Source organism: Haliotis rubra, unplaced genomic scaffold, assembly GCF_003918875.1.
Source record: "Haliotis rubra isolate DU_JTF1 unplaced genomic scaffold, ASM391887v1 Scf135, whole genome shotgun sequence".
NCBI classification, from domain to species: Eukaryota; Metazoa; Mollusca; class Gastropoda; order Lepetellida; family Haliotidae; genus Haliotis; species Haliotis rubra.
Genome location: NW_025765281.1, coordinates 1,492,320 through 1,517,048, shown reverse-complemented (window position 1 = coordinate 1,517,048; position 24,729 = coordinate 1,492,320).

The following is a 24,729-nucleotide window of genomic DNA, read 5'->3' as shown; positions in this document are numbered from 1 at the left end:
AAGATATCAGACACATGAAACAAGGATCTAGTCTCTGCATCCCAAACCTGCGTCAAGCTGATCTTTCAAAGCAACTTCCGTGTCCTATGGGAAACAATGTCAGTTAAAATCTGTGCAGCAAGTACAGTATAATCTCATATTATCAAATACAAGGCTGCCCGGGAGATATCGGGGCAAAACCTTTGTAGAAAATATAGTTCGGCACGAAGGGATTAATATTACTCAAGGGGAGTCCCAGTTAATCACGATAAATTTCCCTGTCTCCCTTATCACTTGATGGGATAACTGGAAATTTACATATTTCATTCCCAAATCAATAGTGTGTGTATATTTCTTGGACATTTCTAGTGATGAAATGCGAAAATATTTTTATCTGCTGGCAGTGATCTTAAAAGTCAAAGCCAAATTAGAAAGTAAAGACGCCACAGTTGCGAAATTTGTTATATATGTAAAACGGTAAATACTGGAAGCCCTACCACACAATTCAGTGATTGACATAATGAGCACTGATCTGGGCAGTTGGAATACGATGATATGCATCGTTCAAGCCAGCGAGATTGTCCAATCGATCGGTGCCTATGATCATATTTACGCCTATCGAGGCAGGTATTGCTGCTTCCTGAGTGAGCGGAGTGGTAAGGTGTGGTGTGGTGTGACGTGGTATGTTTTGATGATGCCTTTTGATTGCTTTCCTAATTTCTTAACATATCGTTGACTATATGTTTACAGTGGGCTTACAGTGGGAAGAAAACCGGAAGTGATATTTTTAAGTTCACATTGGGCCCAAACTGATCGAATTCAACTCTGACTCCACCTACGTGAGAACGAGCATCTCATTCGCCAGACGCTCGTTACATTTTGTAAAGCACATTGTAGACCAGTTGTCTGTACCAGACTCTGACAATCCATTCTGAGAGGGGACCATGTCAACAACAGTCAACTAAACTCACCAATTTCATTGGAAACTGTTTGTTGTTAGGGTTTAGTAAACGGTGCCAGACAGCAACACATTATCGCCTTGGTATCATACTCCTTGGAAACTTGGGGTCTTGATATTAACAACTGGGATAGTTGCTCTGTACATTGTCGTTGTTTCTAGCATCGATTATTAAACAAACTTTTGTTGTAAGTAGTGACTATATCATGGGTATATATGTGTTTCAGAGTATTACAGCTGTACGATTGAACAAACACGATTTGTGTCGATGCTGTTTTTCTTACTGGAAAAAAAGTCCATGTTTACAAGACATTTCCAATTTTGGAAAAGATCATGTTTCCAAAGATTTACAATTTTGGAAATGTCCACAAGGGGAGATAACTGGTGGGTGATGGTAAATCATTGTTATTTGCACGCCCCGGGACCTAATCCCTTGTTGATTGATGAGTGAGTCACGGCAGTTAATAGTCACCAATTAACAGGGTCTACTGCCACGTTAATTAACAAGTTATTATGCCTCTTAAAGGTCACGTGCAACCAAAATATCAAACATAATTAAAACACAATTATCACTTCTTCATGACATATAATATGCATTGCTGATTATGAAAAAAACAAATAAACAAAATAATAAGCGTATAATCGCAAATCAAAAGTGCAATATTTTGTACTTGGGTTTACCTCCCTCGAAACGAAGCAGCCGGGATACCATACCCTGTCAGGGCTGGTGTAACGGCTGGTTCATTTGCAGATGCCCTCACGGCTGATTGTGTGTGTATATATAGAGATGTTGGGTTTTGTAAATACATGCTCATTTTTTGTGTATAACATTTTGCAATCAACACACATCTTAACATGTCATGTGTTCAAGTATCAGACCTGCCTGTCTGTGTAAATACATAATGTGACAGAGACCGAACTCGGGCCATAAATCAATGCGTTTTGTTTATGGTGTATAGCCTGATTGGTGTTAAGTTCAAATTGCATGTGGTCAGTGATCGCAGTTGTGTATTGAATATTGTCATTAGCAGACAGGCAGGCAGACACACAGGTGTCAATAAAATAAGGCATTGAGTTTTGTCTGTGACAACGACATATCTACATAGTATATCACAGTTAGAAATTCTGTCGACGCTAAATAATGACATTGCTTTTAAGTATCGAACTGAGAAAGTGACTTGGTAAGAAGAACGTGTGGTGAAATAGACAGATGAAATTATATAAACAGTTTATTTACTGTCATAACATATGAAAAGCTCGCGCCTGTGAGATATCAACAATTATTATGAAAATAGCTCACACCAAAGCCTTCACCGAGTATTCACCAGACAGCCCACTTCCAAGTTGCGCGAACCTATTTCACTGCGCACATGCTATGAGCGCAGCCCAGCTGTTGAAACCCGTTTTCCCCCGAAATTTTCGGGGGAAAATTAGTGAATCGTTTGAACTCCGATTTCGCGCGGTTTTTTTCATCGCGTTATTTTTCAACTTTATAACTTGAATTTGCATTTTTGATGATTTGTTTCGGTAAGTCCATACCGAAAGGTATCGGAATCTGCAAAGTTGTGTTTTACGTTGCATGTTGCAATTCTGTTCAAGATGTACAGGTAACTGATCACCAAATGTCAGATCATTTTCTTGTGAAATTTACCTTTCAATTCAGTAAGCCCAGAGCAGCAGCCAGAACAGTGAACATCCGAAACTTTAAACCTGTAGACATTAACTCTTTTTCAAATGATTTTCTTGAGAGTGCTGAAGACACGTCCTCCCCGGATGATGTAAACAACCTTGTCAGCGAGTTCAACACAAAACTGGCGGCTATAGTTGATAAACATGCTCCTGTCAGGACCAGAGTTCGTAGACCAAGAACAACATCTCCATGGCACACGGCAGAGATCAGAGAAGCCAAAAGCACTCGGAGAGCTGCAGAACGGCAGTGGAGGAAGTCGCAGCTGGAGATTCACAGACAGATCTTCAATGCTTGCAGGCACTCTGTGAACAATCTCATGCGTACAGCCAAAACTGAATATATCAATGCTGAACTCACAGGCAGTTCTAATAATCCACAGAAGATGTTTTCTATCATACACGGTTTACTCGGAAAACAGTCAATTGCAGCACTTCCTCATGGTGCAGATGCTAACCTAGCATCAGAATTTAACAGCTACTTTCTGGACAAGATCAGCAACATCCGCCAACAGTTTGATTCTGATATGGACAACGAACCATCTCCTCAATACACGGGCACCAAGTTTAGTTCATTCCGGGTTGTAACAGAAAATGAAGTCCGCAAAACCATCCTCGAGGCCAAACCAACATCGTGCAGCCTAGATCCTCTACCCACCAAGTTCATGTTGAAGATCCTGGACGTTCTCCTACCCACCATCACAGATATAATCAATGTCAGTATATCCACGGGTGTTGTGCCGGATTATTTTAAAAAAGCCATTGTCAAACCCCTTCTGAAGAAGCCCAATTTAGATCCGCAGCTACTCAAGAACTATAGGCCAGTCTCCAACCTATCGTTCATATCCAAAATCCTGGAGAAAATAGTTAAGAGACAGTTGCTGTACCACCTGACCTCAAATGATCTACTTCACAAGTATCAGTCAGCTTATAGACAGGCCAACAGTACGGAAACAGCATTAAACTGTGTGATGAACAGTGTGCACATGTCTGTTGACAGAGGGGATATTGCTATGCTGGTATTGCTAGACTTGTCATCCGCCTTTGATACCATAGATCATAGCATAATATTGCATCGTCTCGAAAATACCTTCGGCATCACAGGGATACCGCTTCAGTGGTTTGAGTCGTACCTCACAAACAGGTCACAGACAGTCCTAATTGGTGATGAGATGTCCACTCCAGCCAGATTATTCTGTGGAGTACCACAAGGATCAGTGTTAGGGCCAATACTTTTTACCCTTTATACAACACCTCTAGGTCAGTGTATTGAAGAACATCATATAACTCATCACTTCTATGCAGATGACTCGCAAGTACAGAACAGCTTTAAGCCAACACCCATCAGTCAATCTGAAGCAAAACATGCAATGCAACAGTGCATTGCTGATGTCAGTACATGGATGGAAAAGAACAAGCTGAAACTCAATTCAGACAAAACGGAGGTGATTTTGTTTGGACCTCTATCCAGGTTACGGAAATGTACTTTGGATCATCTGTCTATCGGGTCAGCTGACATCACCTTCAAGTCATCTGTCAAGAACCTCGGTGTGTACCTTGACTCCTCGCTGTCCATGGAAGATCACGTGAGCCACTGCTGCAAGGTCAGCCATAACCACCTGAGGAACATCAGTGCCATCAGACATTTGCTGACGAGAGACGCAGCTGCCTCCCTCGTGAGATCTCTGATATTCTCTCGATTAGACTATTGCAACAGTTTGCTCCATGGAATCACCAAACAACAAATCAGACGTCTGCAGCACATCCAAAACTATGCTGCCAGATTGGTCACTCGGACGAACATAAAGGCACACATCACACCAGTGCTAAACTCGCTTCACTGGCTTCGCATTCCTGAGCGAATCATTTTCAAAATTCTCTCACTCACTTACCAAGCTGTCCATGGTACTGGACCTGCCTATCTGAGTGATCTGACTGTCTCATACGTCCCTTCAAGAACTCTACGCTCTAGTCAACAACAGCTCCTTCGGGTGCCTGTAACCAAACTTAAAACTTTCGGCTCCAGATCCTTTTCTGTCTCAGCCGCTACTCTGTGGAACTCTCTACCCGAATCACTGAAGTTGATTCCATCTCTTGAAACTTTTAAATCCAGTCTTAAATCCTACCTTTTCAAGCACTATACGTAAAAGATACATAACTCATACCATTGTGGAGAACTCAATTGCCTCTGTTTCCATCGTTTGAGGCAATGCGCTTTGAGCATACCTTCATAGCGTGGATATAGCGCAATATAAGTGCCATTATTATCACATATTATGACATTGAAAACAGACTAAACTTAACCTTTATTCCATGGTCAATATCGCAATGTTAGTGATATGGTAGTATACGCAAGTTTGTTTCACAGTTTTGATAATACCTTCTTTTATGCAGATAAAATTATTAAACAATGAACGAATAATGCCATGCTTCTCTCAGAGTAAGGGAAGATAATTTATATACTGATTCTGATCAAATTAGATATTTCTTTATCATCCGAACAGAATTCACAAATTACGGATGTTTTGTGTGGGTGTGTGTGCATGCACGCGTGTATAACATCTAACTTGATAGGTATTAAAATCAGGTCGTTTGTAACCATAATGACTATATTGGTTGGAAGACTTGAGGAACAAAAATACTTTCACTCTTCAAAAGGAACTGGAACAGTAACATTTTTCATGTTTTCATATGAGCTTCAAAACATTGAATGAAATAAATGCTGTATGATGAAATGGATCAGAGAACATTATCATGGCATAAATGACGTGTGAATGACACATGTAATGGTCAAAAATATATAATCACTATGTTAGTTAACTCATGACCAGACACGTCAAACTGGTACCGATAGATGTATATCTAATACGTAAAAATTCAGTATTTCTTAGTACTTGAAATAGAAAACACGAATTTGGAATGAGATGTTTTTTAATCTGAGATCAATCTGTTAGGTAGCAGTTTACTAAAGTAGAACTTAAATCAACTTCAAAAGATTGGTCATTCGCAAAGTGAAGCAGATCTCACTTATACTGCAGTAAACAGTATGGGAATACACAACGAAACATACCACTTACGTGATAACAACTCCCTGTTTATTGCATAGAGCGGCATTTCGATGTACAACGTTCAGGATAAACAAGCTGATTGAATGTTGATTAATTCCATCACTTGGAGAATGGAGTGGATTTAGACTTGTTGATCTTACTCTCCTGTTGGCCCCAACGACGTGCTACTTGCTGAATTACCTGTTGTTAATTTGCTGCTTGTCACTATGCATATATACCTCTATTCACCTGGTTGTAGTAACTTTTATCTTGATAACGGCGTGAGAATATACATGGAAACTCCCCTCTATCGGTGTCTTCTCATGAAGTCACCAGTAGGGTGAACACTATTGGCACGAAGTCACTGGCGATTTTGCTTTGAAGTTTCTAATCCAATCAGGATAAACAGATTAGGGATTAACGGATTAGTCAGTTGGTCACTCGAGCGAGAGACGCTAATGAGCTGAACTGGTGTTCACTTCAAGTAACTGTAAATTAATTGACATTTATTAGTGAACTCTGTTCAACAATTTTATGACAAATATCAGGTCCCGGACCACTTTCGTCACTAAGTCCTACCATGGCAAATGCACAGCTACAGGTCAAGTTCATCCCAACTTCGAGAGGCGGCAGATATCTTTGTTCGGGTGGTTTCATGTACAGAGTCAACAAAAGGAAGCGTGATGAAACCTTAGTATGGAAGTGTACGAACAAGGATTGACATATAACAGTGACCACCATCAGTGATATCCTCACCAGACGTTGTTATTTTGAGGTTGAAGACGTGTGGCTGGACACCATTGCAACAATGCCTGACGACAGACGTTGCACGCAGTTGGACACCATTGCAACAATGCCTGACGACAGACGTTGCACGCAGTTGGCAGACTACGTCACCTCAACTTGGATTGAGGGCGACTTCTCCCAAGCTAGCTGGAACCACCTCACCCCTGACGACCCCCGCACCAACAACACACTGGAAGGATGGCACAACAGGGTGAAGAAGTTGGTGTGCAAGGCCCACCCCAACATTTATGAACTGATCCAGTTCTTAAAGATGGAGCAGACAACAACGGAGACAAGGTACCTGCAGTACGATGCTGGCCAACGGAGGCCTCCCAAGAGGAGAAAGTACAGAGATTTGGACACAAGACTGGACCAGCTGAAAATGAGACTCCAGGTCAACAACTTAGCCGTTTTGGAATATGCCGATGCAGCAGCACACCCCTGCATAGTAAATTAGTGCTGTTGGTGATGTATGTAACATCGATGTACATGTGCAAATAAAACAGTTTTGCCATTTCCCCTAGTTCAAATTAGTAAATTTAGTCTGACTATTATGTCCCGTAATTGCAATAATTGGCTATTTAGCGACATTCGCACGAAGTCACCCAGTAGGCGTTAGCGTTTTTCCAAGCTGGTGACTTCGTGAGAATAAACCCCTCTATCGACCTTTGATCCAAACAGAAATGTTGATGCCCGTCTGTTAGCAATTAACATTGGATTATAGAGACAACGATAGGTCTACGTGTTGATAGAAGAGGATATTCCGGATTATGCGAATGAGAGCATGCCTAATGAGAAAACGAGCCAAATATATGTATAAAGATAGTGTTTTATTTCAGTCTCATTTAGCATATATACTTAGCATATATACATTGAAATATAAAACACATAAAAAAACAGAAGGCGTAGTAAGCCACGAGTGGTAACGGGAGACTTCAACCCAAACAACGGGACATTAGGAAGGGTGGATGCTCATCCGATGCTGTTAGTTGAGAATACCCCTGGTCGTTCCTGTCTGATTGCAATAAAGTATCCCAGCAGTGTATGCTTTTCGGATTTTCTAATGCATAGATGGCATAGTGACTGATCCAAGTTGATCTTATTTCTGTGTTTTTATACCTCGATATTTAATCATGCCATAATAATATGCAATTTTAACTTCAGTACACATCAAATGCTTATAGTGTCGGCCCATAAGTTTTTTCAGGCAATTAACATTGCATGCAATTCAGCAAGTACTACGCCCTTTGCTGTAACCAGTGTTTGGTGGTATAAACCTACACATATTATTTGTCATCATTCACTTGATGGTCAGTTAATGAATTTATAACAGGTATGATGGTAATACCACTCAGATTACCCGACAAAGGTTCCCATTTCGCATTTCTTGTGTCTGGAGTAAATACTCAGCATTATGAGTTAAGGTCTGATGTGACAAATGTATTACATGTTATGTAATATGCGCATGGAAGTGCAGCAAGAAGAATTATCAGCTGAGATACGAAAACAAACATCAAAGCCGACACTGTTTGGAGGATACGAACGGAACTTCATTCTTGCATAAGAAATACATATAAGCATTTGATGTGTACTGAAGTTAAAATTGCATATACCTAAGTAAATTTTCATTTGTCATAAATATAATATGTAATAGACATCATATGTTTACATGGCATGATTAAATATCGAGGTAAAAAACCCCACAGAAATAAGATCAACTTGGATCAGTCACTATGCCATCTATGCATTAGAAAATCCGAAAAGCATACACTGCTGGGATACCTTATTGCAATCAGACAGGAACTACTGGGGGTATTCTCAACTAACAGCATCGGATGAGCATCCACCCTTCCTAATGTCCCGCTGTTTGGGTTGAAGAAATTTTGTCAAGGTGGCCAGAAGCCCAGTCCCTGTGTCCGTCACAGTCGAGGGAGCAGATACCGACAAGCTTGCAGTTTGGTTTGGAAATTAGACTGTTGACGAGAAACATTAATCGCTCTGGATCAGTTCCCCTCTAATTACATGGGGATATATAATGAGAAGAAGCATGAAAGTGTACATTCGACTTCGAAATGGCTAAGGCTCAACTTGAACAGAAGTTTATTCCTACACCTCGTTGGTGCACCAATTTCAAAATGGAATGTTAACTGTTAGACAGTTTGCTGATTCAGCGTCTCTTCTTTCTCATCTTTAATATATTTATAACGTACTAATAAATATGTCCATATAGTCTCCCGTTACCACTCGTGGCTTACTCCGCTTTCTATGTTTTTTATGTGTTTTATACTTCAATGTATTATATGCTCTATAATCCAATGTTAATTTGCTAACAGACGGGCATCAACATTTCTGTTAACTCATCCGTTTGGATCAAAAGTCGATGGAGCGGATTTTCCATGTATATTCTCACGCCGTTATCAAGATAAAAGTTACTACAAAAAAAAAAACCCAAGGTGAATAGAGGTATATATGCATAGCAGCAAGCAGCAAATTAACAACAGGTAATTCAGCAAGTAGCACGTCGTTGGGGCCAACAGGAGAGTAAGATCAACAAGTCTAAATCCACTCCATTCTCCAAGTGATGGAATCAATCAACATTCAATCAGCTTGTTTATTCTGAACGTTGTACATCGAAATGCCGCTCTATGCAATAAACAGGGAGTTGTTATCACGTAAGTGGTATGTTTCGTTGTGTATTCCCATACTGTTTACTGCAGTATAAGTGAGATCTGCTTCACTTTGCGAATGACCAATCTTTTGAAGTTGATTTAAGTTCTACTTCAGTAAACTGCTACCTAACAGATTGATCTCAGATTAAAAAACATCTCATTCCAAATTCGTGTTTTCTATTTCAAGTACTAAGAAATACTGAATTTTTACGTATTAGATATACATCTATCGGTACCAGTTTGACGTGTCTGGTCATGAGTTAACTAACATAGTGATTATATATTTTTGACCATTACATGTGTCATTCACACGTCATTTATGCCATGATAATGTTCTCTGATCCATTTCATCATACAGCATATTTATTCAATGTTTTGAAGCTCATATGAAAACATGAAAAATGTTACTGTTCCAGTTCCTTTTGAAGAGTGAAAGTATTTTTGTTCCTCAAGTCTTCCAACCAATATAGTCATTATGGTTACAAACGACCTGATTTTAATACCTATCAAGTTAGATGTTATACACGCGTGCATGCACACACACCCACACAAAACATCCGTAATTTGTGAATTCTGTTCGGACGATAAAGAATTATCTAATTTGATCAGAATCAGTTTATGAATTATCTTCCCTTACTCTGAGAGAAGCATGGCATTATTCGTTCATTGTTTAATAATTTTATCTGCATAAAAGAAGGTATTATCAAAACTGTGAAACAAACTTGCGTATACTACCATATCACTAACATTGCGATATTGACCATGGAATAAAGGTTAAGTTTAGTCTGTTTTCAATGTCATAATATGTGAGGTTCCTCATTCACACATACATACAAACTGACAGCATAACACAAAACAATATGCAACCAACCCAATGTAATACAATACAAGTTTCACCGCCTGTGCATACCACACTGTTGACGAATCTCTCAGGTGTGTTAGAGCGATAATCACACCGCGACATGATTAACTAGCCTACAGCTCAGCAGATTTTAATAACTTACCTTTTTAATAAGAAAAGCAAGATTTATGGATGTCAACTTCTTTATTGTGAATAACACGAAGTTTCGGAGCATATGCTTGCTCCTTCATCAGGTAAAAATCAGGTCACAGTAATGCATTCCACTTCTTAATGCCCATCAAAGATTTAACTTACTTCCAGAGGCTTCTTTAAAGGTCACATGCAACGTAAACACAACTTTGCAGATTCCGATACCTTTCGGTATGGACTTACCGAAACAAATCATCAAAATGCAAATTCAAGTTATAAAGTTGAAAAATAACGCGATGAAAAAAACCGCGCGAAATCGGAGTTCAAACGATTCACTAATTTTCCCCCGAAAATTTCGGGGGAAAACGGGTTTCAACAGCTGGGCTGCGCTCATAGCATGTGCGCAGTGAAATAGGTTCGCGCAACTTGGAAGCGGGCTGTCTGGTGAATACTCGGTGAAGGCTTTGGTGTGAGCTATTTTCATAATGTTTTGTTGATATCTCACAGGCGCGAGCTTTTTATATGTTATGACAGTAAATAAACTGTTTATATAATTTCATCTGTCTATTTCACCACACGTTCTTCTTACCAAGTCACTTTCTCAGTTCGATACTTAAAAGCAATGTCATTATTTAGCGTTGACACAATTTCTAACTGTGATATACTATGTAGATATGTCGTTGTCACAGACAAAACTCAATGCCTTATTTTATTGACACCTGTGTGTCTGCCTGCCTGTCTGCTAATGACAATATTCAATACACAACTGCGATCACTGACCACATGCAATTTGAACTTAACACCAATCAGGCTATACACCATAAACAAAACGCATTGATTTATGGCCCGAGTTCGGTCTCTGTCACATTATGTAATTACACAGACAGGCAGGTCTGATACTTGAACACATGACATGTTATGATGTGTGTTGATTGCAAAATGTTATACACAAAAAATGAGCATGTATTTACAAAACCCAACATCTCTATATATACACACACAATCAGCCGTGAGGGCATCTGCAAATGAACCAGCCGTTACACCAGCCCTGACTGGGTATGGTATCCCGGCTGCTTCGTTTCGAGGGAGGTAAACCCAAGTACAAAATATTGCACTTTTGATTTGCGATTATACGCTTATTATTTTGTTTATTTGCTTTTTCATAATCAGCAATGCATATTATATGTCATGAAGAAGTGATAATTGTGTTTTAATTATGTTAGATATTTTGGTTGCACGTGACCTTTAAGAGGCATAATAACTTGTTAATTAACATGGCAGTAGACCCTGTTAATTGGTGACTATTAACTGCCGTGACTCACTCATCAATCAACAAGGGATTAGGTCCCGGGGCGTGCAAATAACAATGATTTACCATCACCCACCAGTTATCTCCCCTTGTGGACATTTCCAAAATTGTAAATCTTTGGAAACATGATCTTTCCAAAATTGGAAATGTCTTGTAAACATGGACTTTTTTTCCAGTGTCTCTTGTTCATTTTTTCACATATATATGAACGCATGAATTACAACTTTTGTATAAAAAATTGCAGTTTCCTGAATCAATTTCTACATTTCCGTGTTTTCACATTTTTATGTATTGACTGAGCTGACTGAGTTTCCAGATCTACACCCACTTACGACATTCACCATATATACCTGCTGACTACATCAACTGACTACTCTCTAGTTATACTCACTTGCTGCACCCATTAACTGGCATCGTTAGCTACTGTAGCTTACAGCATTCCTTGTTAACGCTCAAACCGTCTATCTCAACTGTCTACACCCAGTGACTATACACACCAACAGCACCAGATATACTCACTAACCACATCATGCAACTACAACCACTTCCTACATTCTCTGACTATGCTCACTAAAAAACACCAACTGAACAACACCCTCAACCTACACACTCCTGGTCACTACACAAGGTGACTGAACTTTCTGACTACACTCACTACAAGCACCTGCTGACTACATCCACTGTGTTCACCCACTGTGTATGCTCACTGCTGTTCTTAGTAGAATCGAATCCAAAGTACGTTTTCTGGCTATAGATTTACTGCAATAAATTGATCACCGTTTGAAACTACTGACTGTAAACCGCTATTACATTGGTGATAAAAGCAGTTTGTACGCTTATTTTTATTCTCGGACAAACCTGGGAGAACAAATATATTTAACATAATTGCACAATACTATTTTGGCCGTATCACTCACTACCTTCTCTCACTAGTTACACCCGCTGTCTTCACCCACTGACCATTTCTCTTAACTAAACACCCTGACAACATCCACTAAGTTTACCCACTAGCAAGACTCACTAAATATGATCATTACCTACGCCATAGAACTACAAAACACTATCTACACCTGCTGACAAGTTCTTCAGACTACATTGCTGAGTACACAGACTGAACTAAAATATTCTGATTTCACCGACCAACAGTCTTCATCTATACACTACAGCAATTTAGTGACTATACCCATCTACTAACTCTGACCAACCACTTATTATACCTGTGCACATGACATAGTTTTGCAAAATGACACGTCCCCAACAAGACATATGCGTGAAAATCCTGGTAAGGAAGTATGCCCTTGTAAGTACAATATCACAGAAAGCACTGTTTCAACGAATGCAAACGGCCATTTATACGATTACACGTAACATGTATCCATGCGTTTCATGCAGAGATGCGTAAAACGCACCTGTGAAAACTCAGCTAAGACCAACATAATTGAACAGTATATTGCAAATGACATTTATCTGTTTACGATTGACATCGCTGAGATGGATTTATTCATTAGAGTAAAACCATACCCGAATTTCTACCCGTGAGGATCATGATCAGCAACTTGATTGTTTATAGGCCGCCACCATATAACTGGAATATTGCTGAATGCGGCATTAAACAACAAACTGCCCAACCAAACCAACTTGAATTTCTAAGATCAAGTGTAGGGTGTTCTTTAATTCATTGTCAAATTCTGTTTATTTCTAAATCTGACATCTTCGCGTGTTTTCCCTCAATAACGGCGGCATGTGTTTTGATCTTGTAACTTCTCTGGAATTCCATTGATGGTCCTGGGAGCTTTGTGACTCCTAGCATGTTTAATTAAGATGTTTTGTATTTTCAAAGGACTGTTCGATTACATTTAAAGATGAAAACTAAAAGTTGAATCTTTACCAGGAAGCTCATCGGAAGAAGTGTCTTGTGAGGTCTAAAGACCATATCACGTGATTGGAAAAAGTCACAATCATAACGCCTTGTGAACGAAATCTAAAGATTTCAGCATGAAAGTATAGTATCTTTGAAATTCTGTTGATTAGTGTTTTATCTCTTGTAAACTCTGTTCTCACAGAATGGACAATTATAAAATACATAAACGATGGGCCCTTTACTCACAAACAGGTCCTGTTTTCTCTTGTCTGTGTGTAGATGGACTGTCGAGAGTCAATCAATCTGCTCATTAGGTCTTTGTGCAGACAGTCCTCACTCGCTGATACCATGCCACCGCCTTTCTTATTGCACAGTGCCATTGATTTGGGCACTTAACCGTCTCCATCCTGTCAAACTCCACACACAAATGGGGACACAGAAAAGTGTAATGACTCTTAAAAGATGTTGTTACACAGTCTTATTGATACAGTGAGGCAATTGGCATTAAGGTCGATATTTCTAGATGTTCAAATTACATAAGCCTCGCTCAATTACATTAGCGGATACATATTTCTTTATTGTGTCTTGTTCCGCCATGTTTGACCGCCAGACAAGGAAACATATTACTTGAGTGCTGTAATCCAGACAAGGACCTCGGGGAAACTGTCAGGCTGAGAACTAACAAATCCCACTCTGAGTCAGGGGAATCAGGGGAATATACTGAATCCTTGCAGTTATCTTTCAGTCCGTATTTGATCAATATATGTGAATGTTTGTCTTCATGTGTTTATCATTACATATAGACTGTACAGACTGCATGGTCTACTTTCAACCTTGCAGTACCTCCCACATGTATGTTCAATGGAACCGGCTTTCGAACACTGACGGGCTTACTGCAAATAGGAAATTATTGGACAGGGTGAGTCTCATTGATGCAGGGGGGCTGGTGGGTTAGCCCAGTATATAAACGTCTTAGCTCATCTGTCTAAACGCCGAGTTTGATTACCCAGAATGGTAATGCACATACCCATTCCGGTATCATGATACTATTACAATATTTATTAAACCAACATTCCAATCCACGCAATTGACACGCAGATCGATTTGATTCGATAATGAGATTTTATCATTGTGATTATCAATTCTATATCACTATGAATGACTATCTCTGTGTATTGCAATTTGTTGAATCACAATAGTTGTCGTTGTGGTTTTTGATACATTGCAAAGCATCCTCACCTCTCAACCCAAATTTCAACAGTGTAAAGTGATTCCTCTGACATCAAGATTTCCAAAAGTACGAATTTGCACAACCCTGATCACATTCACAGACCATATAGTCTTTCTGAATCTGATTAAAATGACATGACTTTAGTTATGTCCAGTCATGTTATATTGTTATGGAATACAAATGTATTGGATTTACTGTTTTTATTGGATTGGCAAGCTCCATTATTAACTTATTCAGGGCATACAGAGATTTGAACCCGCGATCATAAGTTTCTGGTGTGGATTTTGACGCGATAATAACAGCTCCATAGACAACTGGGCCATCCAGGCTAACAGAGACAGCAGTGGTGATGCCACTTGCGATAAGCTCTTATCGTTTACTTATGTTCAATTTCATTTATCCAGTTTAAAATTTGAAATATCTATTTTCAATCCAGTACTTCTTAAATTCCCTTTTACCACTTCTGATTTTTACTACTGCTGCTGCTGCTCCTTCTACTACTACTACTACTTCTACTACTACTACTACTACTACTACTACTACTACCACGACTACTTCTACTCCCCTACTACTACTACTACTACTACTACGACAACGAGTGAGGCTACGACGACTATCATCACTATTATTATTAGTCATTGTTGAGTACAGTCGACTTGTCTGACCTTTCCAGACCTCGTCATGGAAGAGATTCATTGATAACTGTGCCAAATGATGGTGTTAGTATAAGGAATAAAAACAACAATGACGTGCAATAGAACCTACACAAACCAGGTGCTTTGTCATTATCCAAAAAGAAACATGCAGAATGTTAGTGACTTGTAAATCACAACCAAAACACTTTAAATAATATTTAAGCTGTTTCTATACAAGATAATCCCAAAATATGAAGTGCGTCATTTTATTTGCAATTCAGTCTTTTTCCAATAGTTTATAAAAATGGCAGTCGATCGAAGAATAACGCTAACATTGATCAGCATATTTTATTATACACCAAAGCGAAGAACTTTAGTGATGAGATTCCCAATCTGACATGCTATTTGTGATACCATTGAACATCCTTCATCTTTCCTCGAAGTATCGCATCGTGACAAACCTTATTCATTTCAAATCAATTTCAGACAGATAAGTTTAACGGCCATGCAACTAGGGACGGAACGATTAAATTCACTGGAAGAACACACATCGTTATTTCTCTAACAGATTAAATATATTGCATGCTGGGGACCACAACTGAATAATAATTTGACACAATGTCCACTCTCTAAAATATGGGTTTGATTGCAATGATGTAATTTTGCAGACAACTTGAACAACCAATTGGAGAAAGGCAGCTTAATGGACCCTTGCAGCTCCCAACGGAGGCTATGGTGCAAATATATCGGGCACATGAAAGCAGGACCCCGACTCCACACCCCAAAACTCCGTCTAGGTAATCTGTCATTTCGGCTTCGGAGTCCTGTGGGGACAAATGTCAGTCTAAATCTGCAAGGCAAGTACAGTATAATCACAGATTATGTACTACAAGTCTGCTCGGGGGTGGGGGTAGGGGAGTGATATCGGGAGGCAAAAAGCTAATAGAAAATAAAGTTTGGCACGAAGGCATTAATATTATTGCACGACTCGGGAGAGTCCCAGTTAATCAGGGCAAATTTCCCTGTCTCCCTTATTACCTGATCGGATAACTGGCGTTTACATATTTCATTCCAAATCAGTAGTGAGTGAATAGTTCTTGGAAGTTTCCATTCTTGAATTAGATGCATACTTTTTGAGAATCTTTCATCTGTTGGCATCAAGTGTCTGCATCAAAGTCAAATGTTGAGAAAATGAAGATGCCTTTGACTCAGCGCGTGGGGAACTGTTGCATGTGTTCTCTTAAACACACTTCTGTGAAGCTCGACCTATTGATTCCGTACAGCACTGCAACCCTCAAGGAACGGCAGGGTAAAGAAGAGTTATCACCCTTTGACAAAAGATTTGATAAATACTGGAAATTGTGCATGTATAAGTGCAACCCAAATCTCTGTGTAACGGCATCTTCTGCTTGTTTCTTTGACTAACTAATGTAATAAAGTTTGACAGCATGTACGTATTGAAACCTGGAAACGCAGAGAAATGTGAACGATTTCCCAATGTACAAAATACTTTTAATGCACACAAGTGAAACACTACATTACCTATTGCCTAGTTTAGTCGAATACAAACTGCCACCTTTACGATTACACAGAGATGTTCATGGAGAGTCATGTTGAAAGATTCTGACAGCAAATGATACTTTTAGTGCAGATGTGAAACGTCAACTGAAACAGATTGAATTGAATTGTATTACTCCAAGTGATGTATATTTGCTTTCGACTGATATTGCTGAGGAGGATTAATTCGTTTTGAATAAAACGACCTCAGCCTGCTTACAAGTGCCGGGTGATCTTTAATTCACTGCCCATTTCTGTTTATTTCTAAATCTGACATCTTCACGTGTTTGCCCTTTATAACAGCGGCATGTTTTCATCGTGGAACGTCTGTGGGACTCCATTGATGGTTCTGGTGCCTTTGTGACTCCTGGCATGTTTAATCAGGATGTTTTGCATTTTCAAAGGACTATTCGATTACATTTGAAGATGAAAGCTAAAAGTTGAATCCTCACCAGGGTGCTTTAGGAAGGTCATCGGAAGAAGTGTCGAGTGAGGTCTAAAGACCATATCACGTGATAGGGAAAAGTCACAATCCTTACGACTTGTGAAAGAAATCTAAAGATGTCAACATTTGGGTGTAGGGCGTTTGAATGAGGTTGAAATTCTGTGGATTGACGTTTTTCCTGGAAGTAATCAATGTCCCATAAGTTACTTTCACAGCACCGACAATTCTAATATACATAAACGATGTGACCATTCACTCACAAATAGTTCCTGTTTCGTCTTGTCTGTGTGTAGATGTCCTGGTGGGAGTTAATCAATCTGCTCTCTAGGTCTGTGTGCAGACAGTCCTCACCCGCCGATATCATCCAGCCGCCTTTCTTAATGTGGTTCCTCCATTGATTTGGACAGCAGATGGGAGAGGGCGGGTGTCCCATCTGACCATCAGAAGCAACACTTAACCGTCTCCAACCTGTCAAACTCAACACACAAATGGGGACACAGAGAAGTGCCAAGACTCTCAAGAGAATTTTTTCTGCAGCTTTGTTGATACCATGAGGCAATTGGCGTTAAGGTCGATATTCTAGATGTTCAAGTATATAAGCCTCGCTTTTATGTGACAGAGATTAGCGGGTACATATATCTGGTGTCTTGTTGCACCATGTTTGACTGCCAGACAAGCAGACATATTACTAGAGTGTTGTATTCCAGACAAGAACCTCGGGGAAACTGTCAGACTGAGAACTAACAAATCCCACTCTGAGTCAGGGGAATCAGGGGAATATACTGAATCCTTGCAGTTACCTCCCAGTTCGCATTTGATCAATATTTGTATTTACTAAGTGTTTGTCTTCATCTCTTTATCATTACATACAGACTGTACAGACTGCACCGTCTACTTTCAGCCTTGCAGTACCTCCCACATGTGTGTTCAATGGAACGGGCTTATCTTGACTCTTCTGGACGAGTTCGATTTCCCATACTGGTAATGAACATTCTCATTCCGGTATCATGCTGTTGGTACAATATTCTTTAAACCTACATTCAAATCCACCGTTTGACAAGCAGATCGGTTTGATTCGATAATAAGATTTTACTCCCTGTGGATGAACTATCTCTTCTCTAAAATCTGTATTACAAGCGGTTGAATAATAATAGTTGTCATTTTGGTTTTTGATGCATTGCAATACATCTTCACCTCTCAACCCATGTTCCATGATCTGGCTTAATAAAAATGATGGGCTTATTGTGAATCGGAAATTATTGGACTTGGTGGGCTAACCAAGTGGTTAAAGTATTGGTTCATCTGAGTGATGATTGAGTTCGATTTCTCTTGCTGGCGTCGGTGTCGCGATAAGAGTACAATAGTTTTGCAACCTACATTCAAAGCAATCATGTGACTAGCAGATTGGACTGAGTCATCAACGAGATTTTACCATTGTATTTATCAATTCTAAATCCCTAGGAATGAATGATCTTTTCTATAAAAAGTGTATACTCTGGGGTAAATGCACCAATCTTGGAACAGTTCTATACTGAACCATTCCAAACATTTCTGGATATGGATCAAATTGGTCCTGGTCGCAGAAAATCCACGAATGCCGCTAAATAAGTCTGTGCTCAGTATATCATAATTATCTCGTCATATTTAGTATTGTATTCAGGTTTGATTGATTTCCTACTTTATATGCAGCTCCATCTGGTGGTGATATAATCTCAAAATCATTATTTTTTAGAAATAATAATTGCTTTTCTGCATATTGCTGCATATATTGATATTAAGGTATACGTTTTTATCTTATTGCTGCATATATTGACATTAAGGTATACGTTATTATCTTATTGCTGCATATATTGACATTAAGGTATAAGTTATTATCTTATTGCTGCATATATTGACATTAAGGTATAAGTTATTATCTTATTGCTGCATATATTGATATTAAGGTATAAGTTATTATCTTATTGCTGCATATATTGATATTAAGGTATAAGTTATTATCTTATTGCTGCATATATTGATATTAAGGTATAAGTTATTATCTTATTGCTGCATATATTGATATTAAGGTATAAGTTATTATCTTATTGCTGCATATATTGATATTAAGGTATAAGTTATTATCTTATTGCTGTGAATATGTTGATGATGTTTAGATAAATCTAATATTGTGAAAAGCAGTTTAAATAACAATAGATTAATTATGTATTTGTGCAGTGCGTATGATCTTTGGTATTATGGCTCATAATGTAAGAAGTATTCCGGTTAGCATTGTACAAATACAAATTTTCAGAGAACAATTTAATTTAAATATCTGTTGGTACTGCACTGCACGTAAACGATTCTGTTATATTATTAACTCAGGACATACAACATAAGAGAAGTTCACAGGAACACAATCTAGTGGTGACATTTCAACAAACACAGATAAATGGTTTCTTTTCTTAAAGGCCCGTGAAGATCCGGGTTAGAATTGGTCTTCAGTAACCGATGCTTGTCGTAAGAGGCGACTAACGGGATCCGGTGGTCAGGCTCCCTGATTAGATTGACACATCGTATCCCAATTGTGTAGATCGATGCTCATGATGCTGATCACGAGATTGTCTGGTCCAGACTCGATACATTACAGACCGCCCCCATATAGATAGAGTATTGCTGAGTGCGGCGTAAAGCAAGCAAGCAAGCAACCAACCAATGATCTTCCAAGATTTAAACCACCCAACCAACCAATTTTTTCTTACAATCTGGAATGTATGTACATAAATAATGTTAACATTATATCCATGAAGCTGAACTTAAGAAACCACCTTACTTTGTTTGAGATATGACCAGAAATAAATTATATGGGGTAGTGAGGTATCCTTACAGGAGCAAATGTGTCATACGACTTATACGAAACGAGTGTGACATTTTGTAATACATAATTTTGCACGAGTTTCATATAAGATTCGCTACTGATAATCTTGGCATTTGGCATTTGTACCTGTAATATCTGTACTATCTAAAATGACTGAGTTGTATATTGTTGGCGACAGATCGTTTCAAGTAGCAGCACCTCAGTTATGGAACCCACTACCTCAGAACATTAAAGAATCCCCCACCCTTGAGACATTCAAAACCAACCTAAAAACCTTTCTCTTTAGAAAGTTCTATCCCCACAACTATCTCCTCCCGTGAACTTCTCATCTGTGACTATTGTAGCGCCTTGAGCACGCACCTCTGTGGATGGAACCTAGCGCAATATAAATAGACACTATTATTATTATTATTATTATTGGCGAATAACGATTCAACAAAATTGTATAATATCCCGGACAACATTGTAAATGATATCTCTGAGATTTGGGCAACACATATGTTTTGTGACTTGTCGATCACATTAAAAACACTTTTGTTCGTTTCTTGGAAAATACTTCCAATCTATCAGGGATGTACTTTCTTTTTTACGTCATGATATTTTCGAATAGTAAAGATGGCAGTCAATTGAAAGTGACGCTAACTTTCATCAGTTTATTCTATCATGCACCAAAGCTAATAATTTAGAAACAGGTCGATCTTCTCAATCTGACACGCTATTCACCATTGAACATTCTTTATTTCGCCTCGCACTATCGTATCGTGTCAAACTTAATTCATTTCAAATCAATTGTGATCACGTAAACAGATAAGTGTAACGGCCATGTAACTAGGCACGGAACGATTACATCCCTTCAATGGAAGAGCCTACATCGTTAGTTCTCTAACAGATTAAATATATTGCATACTGGGGACCACAACTGAATAAGCAAATTTGACACAATGTCCACTCTCTAAAATATGGGTTTGATTGCAATGATGTAATTTTGCAGACAACTTGAACAACCAATTGGAGAAAGGCAGCTTTATTGACTCCTGCAGGTCCCAAGGGAGGCTATGAAGCAAATATATCGGGCACATGAAAGCAGGACCCAGTCTCCACACTCCCAAACTCCGTCCAGCTAATCTTTCACTTCGGCTTCGGAGTCCTGTGGGGGAAAATGTCAGTCTAAATCTGCACGGCAAGTACAGTATAATCACAGATTATGAACTACAAGGCTGCCCGGGGGATATCGGGAGGCAAAAAGCTAATAGAAAATAAAGTTTGGCACGAAGACATTAATATTATTGCACGACTCAGGGGAGTCCCAGTTAATCACGGCAAATTTCCCTGTCTCCCTTATCACTTGATCGGATAACTGGCGTTTTACATATTTCATTCAAAATCAATAGTGAGTGTATAAGTCTTGCAAGTTTCCATTGATGAAATACAAACAGATTTTTGGAGAATCTTTCATCTGTCGACGTCAATTTTCTGCGTGAAAGTAAAATATTGAGAGAATAAAGATGCGTTTGAGTCCGCGGCATTGGCAACTGTTGCATCAGTTATTTAAACGCACTTCTGTAATGCTCGACCCATTGATTCCTTACAGCAGCGCGGCCTGGAGAAACAGCAGTGTAAAGAAGAGTTGTCACCCTTTGACAAAAGATTCGATAAATAATGGAAACTGTGGATATAGATGTGAAGCCCAAATCTCCGCAGGAAGAAATCTTCTTTTGGTTCTTGTGACTGATTAATGTTATAACGTTTGACAGTATATACGTATTGAAATCTCGAAGGCACTTAATGAAAAAGTTGGAATGCTTCAAGGAGTCTCATTAAGATGGGTGATGGGTAGTCTGTTTGTTCTTGTTTCTATGTCTGTTACATGTTTTCGCTATATGATGATACTCTACAAATATCGAATTTTGAGTTGATCATCCACTGACATAATAAGTATCGATCTACGCAGTTTGGATGCGATGACATGCATCAACCTTGTGATCGAACTTGACTAAGCATAATGGGAAATGTCAATGAGAAAATGTATATTTGAAAACCAGATCTTCGTAGGAGTGAATCTTCTTGTTGTTCCTGTATTTCTGTGACTGATTAATGTGATAAAGTATAACAGTATATACCTTTTGAAACCTGGAAGGCGCATAGTGGGAAATGGGAACATGTTTATGCTTCACATTGTGTATATGTGACTTTAAAATGGAGGGTAGAGTAGCTTATGGCCTGACTACCTTATCCATTAGTCTAAGTTTACCGCATGCATGGCTTTTGTTCAGCTGTAAACGTTCTTGATATATGATGCCCATCTTCCCATTTGGTTTCTTTGAAGAATATCACGCGGCGTAATAATGTTATCAAGGACATCAATGTTGTGGTAAGCGAGTGTGGTCAAACCTCGCCTTGAACTTTCAGTTATGTAAAGGTCCACGATGATGAGTCCGTGTGGGGATTTTACGTTACACTACGTCTCGTGCTGTCGAATAAAAACCCGAGGAGCTGCAGGTTTCAGATATTTAAGACTTTGTAGAAATACACAACCACGACTTACTTTCCTGGACATATGCGGGTGGAATCATAACGACACGTTTACATATTTCAGTCATATCAAGATATGTAAGCGAAAACCTTCAAACAGAAAATTAAAAACTATGTTAAATCAGAGGTTGGCAATTCTTGCACAAAGCGCATTTTTTTTAACAATTCATGAAAACGGTACAGACACCAAGGTCATGGGTTATCAACCAATCATCTGACCAACCAACCAACAGGCAGACCAACCAACCGACTGATCAACCTACCGACTGAACCGACTGAATCAACCAGCCAACCGACCGACCGACCAATCAGTCAATCAGTGGAAACAGTCAATCAGTTGACCAAGAAATCTCTTAATGAACCAATCCATCAAACAGTCAGCAAACCACCCGACTATTGTAACCAAACTAGTATTGACACTAACCAGCCAACCAACCAATTGTAACCCAGAGATTACAGTATTGGAACCACCGTCATTCCTCAGTAGTTCATACTACTGGACACTTTTAGTAGGTGTAGCCGAGGGTTCCGTAAGTATTTTACCAGAATAGAACTATTTTGCACATCCAATCTTCATGGCTTGCGTCTGGCTGAAGATTAAAGTTCCACTGGGATCATTTTCAGCCAGAAGGCCATACATTCATCGATGCGTGCTTTATAGCTAATTAATCTCACATCCGTTAATTCATATGCTTTAATTCCATCCAAGCCAAAGACCCTTCTATCCAATGTCCAACAAATGCATAGCAGATCGGTCGACATATGAACCAATTTTTAGGAATTCATTGATCGGAAAATTACTTTTCAGGCATTTTGAGCCCGAGATTATTAATATTTCCATGTGATTAATATCGCTTGCAGATCCTAGATTCCTTGTTCACTGGCGATTTTACCCCGTGTTAGGTCGGGCGTCTTGCAACTAATTTCATTTGGCGGCCTGTCGCTTTGAAAGAAGTCGTGCGGAAGTAGTATTTTCAGCCGGATGACTCCCAAAGCGACCCCCAAGAACGGGAAGCGTCTGAACTCAAGCAGGGCCGCTATAGGAATCAGCCCGGCCAGGATCGAGCATACGTATTGTCTTTCGTTGTTGCATCTGCAACATGCGTGCATTTTAAGCAGACATTTCTACAAAGCTGGCCAGTGACGAGCGTTCCCAAGCTTCTCGTCCGCTGTCAATGTGCTTACTTAAAGATGCAAGCTAATCTCCCCAAGGTGGACATTTATTTATCTTTATATTGACTGTTCTATGCGGTAAAAAGTCCCCGAAAGTGATTCTCATTGATTCAAGTCAACAACGCTTTTGTTTTTAGATCAGTCGGTGTTATCTTAGACCATTACGTATCAGCTCCAACACGCAGGAGGCTTTTCTTCACAGAGGACGCGTGGAGGGTTGGCAAAATCTGGAATTAAACAAAAGTGTTTTTTGTCCATTAAAGATCGAAAATTCAAAGATTCAAGACCTGTCCGGGGACGCAGACTTACTACATAAACAGATGGATGTCTGTGAATCAGAGGCGATTGTCCCTGAGAACAGATCGGCTTTGCAGGTGGTTGTGTTTAGAACAAGTAATCCTTAAGAGACCGTCCTCTGTCGTACTAATGGGATTACACTGGGTCTGAGGGAACAGTGTTCCCTGCTGCGGGATGTACCTCTGTTCGACTCTGGCACTTTTGCGTTATTTATGATCTGTTGGGATATAACAATCACAAGCACTTTTTATGAAAATAACATAAATGCTTTCCATTTTCAAAATCTACAACTCAGTTTAAGTTAAAATATCGACCTTTCTTGACAAGATGAACATTCTTGGGTGCATAAACCTTTGCAACTGCACATGGGAATATCAGTGTATGCGAGGACTTCTACATCCAATTTGTGCGATAACACAATGACAACGTTGAAAATCATCTGACAACTAAAACATTGAGATTAATGAAAATGATTTGACAAAAAATAGATTGAGAACAATGCAAACTAATGTGGCAACGAACATATTGGCAACAATGAAAACTCATATGACAACAAATGCATTGCCAACAGTGAAAACTCACTCGACAACAAATACATTGCCAACAATGAAAACTCATCCGGCAATAAATACATTGCCAGCAATGAAAACTCACTCGACAACAAATACATTGCAAACAATGAAAACTCACTCGACAACAAATACATTGCCAACAATGAA